The 6,777-nt window shown below is 32.7% G+C and overlaps 1 long non-coding RNA gene across 1 annotated transcript; it reads right to left on the bottom strand.

Moving 5' to 3' along the window:
• Positions 1 to 1,170: 1,170 nt before the first annotated feature.
• On the bottom strand, positions 1,171 to 5,427 carry LOC127848519 (uncharacterized). Its single transcript, XR_008034562.1, has 2 exons — positions 5,367 to 5,427; positions 1,171 to 5,005 (listed from the first exon to the last, which is right to left on the bottom strand). It is a non-coding gene; the product is annotated as an uncharacterized LOC127848519 (long non-coding RNA).
• Between the last annotated feature and the right edge of the window lie 1,350 nt (positions 5,428 to 6,777).

Raw genomic sequence — 6,777 nt, 5'->3', positions numbered from 1 at the left:
ACAGTAAACAATAAAGCATTTAAGCATATAATGGGTGTGGGGGTGGGTCATTACAATATAGAAGATGAATATCACTTTGTATGTGTGTGCCCAAGATATGAAATAATAAGAAAAAATATATCAAAAGTAAATACTTAATAAGGGCATCAGTATATAAATATTTAGAATTACTTAAATCAAGTTACAGAGCAGAACTTATTAAGCTATCACTTTTTATAAAAGAATCACTCACTATGCGGTCTGAAAGTTTAAATGCTCGTGATATATCCAATACGAATGAGTGTTTGTTGATCTATTCATGTATGAATACACATGGAACAATTGTTTGAATTGATCGATTGCATTAAATGTCATTGTATTTACATCAAAATTGTTAACTGTGATTAAATACGCTTAGAGCAAATAGCAGTTGTATTTAATAAAATTGTTAACCGCGTCTGTATAAATATATTTTGCAAATTCAAATGCATATTCATTACTAGCTCATCTCCACTACAGAGATGGCATTATCATTTATGTTTACTTCGCACTTTTTTCATTCCTGTTGATTTGTTGTTATTATTTTTTTTTCTCGGAAATGCGGAAATGAAAATGTCTTAGCATGTTGACATATTATTTGTAAATGTATGTGTTTAGACGATGTACTATGTACAAGTCTTGAATAAAATGTCTGTCCTTCTGTTTGTAATTTTGCATGTTGAGACAAATTGACTTAAGTAAATGATGTCATCAATCTATTTTGTGTAATACAGCTCAATCCTTTTTTTTTCTTTATGAGCTTATTTGAAACTTATATGGATGCAGTATTGCGTTTTTGCAAAGATGTAAACCAGATAATTTATACATCATGTGTATGTGATAAACACTTTCCAAACTTTGAAAAATATATTTTAGTGTCAAAATAAGCTTATTAAAAAAGGAAAAAAAGCTTATTAAATAAATAAACGTAAAATATGTATAATGATTGTCCTATGGCTAAAAAAACAGATGAACAAGTATTTCTAGACCTTGCATGAATCGTCGTAATGATATTTGCTGTATTTTAAATCTATTATGAACTCATGTCAATTTCTATATAATATTATTACGCGATTATGTCGTTCACGTGTTAACAATTGGCGCGTCTCCGCGCGTTGATCCGCCTTATTAAATAAGAATTAAAACATCAACAAGAATTATAAGTAGAGAATGTTTGTTACTTTCTGCTACTCTTTTTTTTGAGGCATGCGACAAATTGCAAAGAAAACCATCCTTACCATACACATAATAATTCTAGATGGAATGGTCATAGCAAAGCATTTGGAGTTTAAACACTTTTAGAGATTAGCATAACATCACATCATATGTAATTTAAAACATTAACTTGTATACAAAAATTAACAACATATTAATAGTCAATCAAACGTAAATAGAGAATATAAAATATATTTAATCACAATATTATATTTCTAAAAATCTGAAAATTCAAAATGGAATCATGATTGCACTCCTTTGTTGCACGATGTACGGAATAAGCCAAAGGTCTGTAAAATAGGCCACACACACACATCCAGAAGACAATCCTTGAAAGATGCATGTTTTTATTGACCTATTAAAGGGACCTTTTCACAGATTTTGGCATATTTTGAAGTTTGTCATTAAATGCTTTATATTGATAAATGTTAACATTAAATTTTAAAAGCTACAGTAAAAAATCAAAAATAACATTTAAAAAAGGAAAAAAAGTAGCCCTCAGCAGGACTCGAACCAGTGACCCCCGGAATCCTAAAGTAAAAACGCATTAGCCAACTGAGCTTTCCTGCCAAGCATAAATAGCAGGCGCATTTTATACCTTATATAAGCAATCTTCGTAGTTTCACAAATTTAAACGACAACAACAGAACTCTCCAAATTATTCAATCGTTTCGTGTTCAACGTTTTATAATTTTCAGGTGTTTAAATCGTCAAAAGATGCATATAATGGCTATATTAGACCATGGCAATTGTTCAGTAATACTGTTTCCTCACAAATATCATAACTAAACCTAAAATTTGCGAACCAGAAACAACTTTTTCTCAATTTTGTCAATTTACCAAACCGTAAAAGATCCCTTTAATATTTATAAAGATATTTTGTGATATTGGATGCGTTAGTTATGGATATTTACCTATAAAACAACAGTTGTGATTTTGTGAATTGCGTATCCAAGTAGAATACTAGTAAGACTTAAAGAAAATCTCCCATTCTGACGTTTTGTCGGTGGCCCGATAAGAGAATTGCTTGCATGTGTATGCTCAAGCTTGTTCCGTAAAGAAGTTTGCTGTTAATATGCAATTCATTCACCATTGTATACAAGAGCACATACCACACGTTATTGTACTCCACGAAATCTTATTTGTTATATATTAATAGAGACGTTGCTTAAAACCTAACGACGGTTTAGGACCTTTAACAAAAGCGGACATGTTAATATTGATTTAAAATTATTTTAAACATTTAAGCCAAAAACAAACAGCAATAAAACACTACAACATATGTGTAAGAATGGTATTAGTCTTAATCATATCGCCCCATTTGTGAAAAAGGTGTACCATGTGCCTTCTTATTTCAATGTCAAATGAAACCTCTTTTGCACCAAGGCAGCGATATTTATCTTTGAACAAGAGGGCATGAAAGGCCCAAAGTCGCTCACCTGAGATTCAAAGGAACTGACCTCTTCTGTGCAGCCTAAGATGGCATTACAACAAAATGTTCTTACCAACTTTCAAGACAAGTGAACAACCTGGCAGCCACGTTTTTTCAACAGACTAGAACCATTTTGATACACATCCAAAATATCATTTAAACAAATATTCTGACAAGTTTCATAAAGATTCATAAGTCCATATAAGGAAATATGCCCCGCCCCCTGGTGGCCATGGTTTTCAAGCAACTGGAACCATTTTCGAACTTATCCGAAATATAATTGGGACAAATCTTCTGACCAAGTGTCATAATGATCGAACAATAAATATAGCTTCTAGAGTTTTAACAAGGTTTAATCATAGCTATATAAGGAAAAATGCCACGCCCCTCTTGGCGGCCATGTTTTTCCACCAACCGGGACCATTTTCGAACTCATCCAAGATATCATTGAGACAAATCGTTTGACCAAGTATTATGATGATCGGACAGTAAATGTGGTCTCTAGAGTGGTTAGTAAGGTTTAGCTCAAGCAATACATAGCCTTATTAAGAAAAATGCCCCGCCCCCTGGTGGCCATGTTTTTAAAGCAACCGATACCATTTTCGAACTCATTCAAGATTTCACTGGGACATATCTTCTGACCAAGTTTTTATGAAGATCGAAAAAATGTGCCCTCTATATTGTTAACAAGGTTTTCCTATAGCCATATAAGGAAAAATGCCCCGCCCCCTTGCGACCAAGTTTTTAAACCAACCAGTATCATTTTTGAACTCGTCCAAGTAATTATTGGGATGAATAAATGTGGCCTCTGGAGTGTTAACAAGATTTTAATAAAGCCATATAAGGAAAAAATGCCCCGCAGCTATGTTTTTCAAGCAAACGTAACCATTTTCAAACTCATTTAAGATATTATTGAGGCCAATCTTTTGACCGAATTTCATGAAGATTGGAAATAAATGTGGCCTCTAGAGTGTAAACAAGGTTTTTCTATAGCTATATATAGCCATATAAGCAAAAATGCCCCGCCCCCGGTGGTCATGTTTTTAAAGCAACCGAAACCATTTTCAAACTCACCTAAGATATAATTGGGGCCAATCTTCTGACCAAGTTTCATGAAGATCGGAAATAAATGTTGCCTCTGGAGTGTTAACAAAGTTTTACTTTAGCCATAAAGGGAAAAAGCCCCGCCCCCTGGCGGCCGTGTTTTTCAACCAACCGGCATCGTGTTTGAACTTTTCCAAGATATCATTTGCATGAATCTTCTAACCAAGTTTTATGAAGATCGGAAATAAACGTGGCTCCTTGAGTGTTAACAGACTTTACTATAGCCATATATAGCCATATAAGGAAAAATACCCCGCTCCCTGGTTGCCATGTTTTAAAATCAACCGACATTATTTTCGAACTCGTCCAAGATATTGTTGGGATGAATCATCTGACAAGTTTCATGAAGATCGAAAATAAATGTGGCCTCTAGAGTGTTAACAAGGTTTTACTATATACATATTTAGCAATATAAGGAACAATGCCCCGCCCTTGGCAGCCAGGTTTTTCAAGCAAACGTTACCACTTTCGAACTCACCCAAGATATTATTGAGACCAATTTTCTGATCAAATTTCATGAAGATTGTAAAATAAATGTGGCCTCTAGTGTCAACAAGGCAAATATTGACGTCGCACGACGCACGACGGACAAAAGGCGATCACGGAAGCTCACCATAACGACATTGTGCTTAGGTGAGCTAAAAACAATATCCCATATAAATTTGACTGTAGTGCAAACTACTAATGAGGTAACAATTTCTTTTATTAACAATTAAAGCATCTTCATGTTAATACAAACTAATTATACAGGTACAAAGAGACTTGCGCGAACAATATATATACTAGTAACAAACAATTTTAATAAAAGAAATATGTAGCATTGGCTGGACAATTAAAACACCAGTAACTCCACGATTTGGGTCATCTGAAGAAAATACTGTGAACAGTAAACGCAATAAATGCATGATCAAACCACATATTATAGAATCTAAGCATTTTGATTAAACAAATATGGAACAGTGGCCTGAATAGCATACTATACACGAATTCTTCTATATGGAATAGCCATTTGATTTTAAGTTCAATATAGGTAGAGAGTAGAATTGTTGTGTACATTGTAGTCGGACAGACACAAATCATTTTGCAAGTTCTTTCCAGCAAAACGCAACCTCTGCTCATTTGTGGGAAGTCCCAGTTTTTGTTCGATCTGGACCTTGACCGCCTCAATGGAAGTTGAATCTTTAACCGAGATGATGATAGTATTGTCTGTCGATGTTTTAACAAAGATTTCCATAGCTGTAAGAAATAAGCAGACATTAATTTAAAGACTTGCAATTGAGATGTGTTTTGCAGTCGATTATTTCCGATGAATAAATAAGTCCATATTGACAAGTAATATGTATACGGCGTAGCTCGGTGGTTGGTTTACATATTTGTTGGTCTTGACGTATAGAGAAAGCATATTGATCATTATTGTAAGGTTCACTGGATCACTGAATTTTGTTTGACATATGGATCACATTTTTAATTTAATTAAGTGGTTAATATATTTTTATTTCGGTTTATAAGACTTTCATCGATTGAATTATTGTTTAAAAAGGATTGAAAAGCGGATTACCGATTGTAGTGTGTTGTTGCAATCTCGCTAGCGGATTACCGATTGTAGTGTGTTGTTGCAATCTCGCTAACTTCGCTAACTTCTTTTGTCTCTTTTGTTTTTTCTTTTGTTGTTGCAATCTCGCTAACTTCTTTTGTTTCTTTGAAAGCAAAATATTGGGATATTCTGTTTGAGATTGTTTCATCGAATTATCACAAGTTATATCGGTTTCTGAAACAAGATCATGATATATTCTAAGAATATTCTACTATTGTACTACAAAACATATGAATTATTAACAAACACATGGTTACACTTCATATTCATGTTTATTTGTTTCGATGTTAAAACAAAAAGAAAAAAATGATAATATTAATATGCCATGTATGTAACAAACGTGAATCGGCTGATCCAGGGAATCAAGAGGTAGACACTTTGTATTTGTTCCGATATCGTATTTTGGGTGTATTTTGTCGGGTATTGTGGGTTTGGGTTGAGTATTGAATGCATGAATATTATGTAACCTTAATGACATCGAGGATGAATTTCACTTTATTCTTTAATTATCTTATTATAATGATGTTAGGAATGCATTAACTCTGAAATATAATAGAATCCGGCCAAATATGTTCAAGTTCAGTTTATTAAACTACTTAATAGTTCAAACAAAACTGTATTAAGAAAGTCTGCCATGTTAAGTTTAAAATGCTTTAAAATAAGAGAAAATGTCATATATATGTAGTGTTAAAGAGTAATACATTTTTCTAACAAAGAAAATAAGTTCAGAATTATGTAATTATAGCTATATTTGTAAAATTTAATGCATAACATTGTGTGGCCACTGTGTGTAAAACCCATCCATGTACCATTCTCACGAAATATGTTCGCAAAATATGTTTATTTTTTGTTTATTAAGATTATTTCATCTTTAAAAATGATGTGTGTTTTTTGTGTGTACTTCAACGCATGCTGTTATTTATTTATATGTATGTCAATGACAATGAGCTTCACATGCTTTAGTAAAAAATAAACTATTCTGTTCTGTTCTGTTATCGTTTCAAAACATATCGATTAAGTTTTGAAATTTATATAATGAACAGCACTATCAGGGAAAAACAAGCAATATCAGTAATCAACTTTTAAAAATGGTTTTCGACATATGTAAAACTTATATTGCAGACAAGGTAAAAAAAATAACTGTGAACAAAAGATTACAAACAATATATATATATATATGATATAATATACTACGAGCTTATTTTCATTTTTCAATGGAATATTATCAGTGTGACTCTTGAGTTACCTAATGAGAGCGACACATATGGTAATTTTCTCTTCATAAAAATGATTAATCAAGATCGATTAGTCAAGAAGAAATTTCCAAGCAATATGGTCCCCTACCGGTGAAACTCCACCATTGTCAGTATTTTTTTAATTCAATATTTGTTGCCAAAGCAACCAGAATTTTGAC

The sequence above is a fragment of the Dreissena polymorpha genome, chromosome 10 (assembly GCF_020536995.1).
Source record: "Dreissena polymorpha isolate Duluth1 chromosome 10, UMN_Dpol_1.0, whole genome shotgun sequence".
NCBI classification, from domain to species: Eukaryota; Metazoa; Mollusca; class Bivalvia; order Myida; family Dreissenidae; genus Dreissena; species Dreissena polymorpha.
Note: the sequence above shows the minus strand (reverse complement) of the source record. Positions and strands in the feature narration are given on the sequence as shown.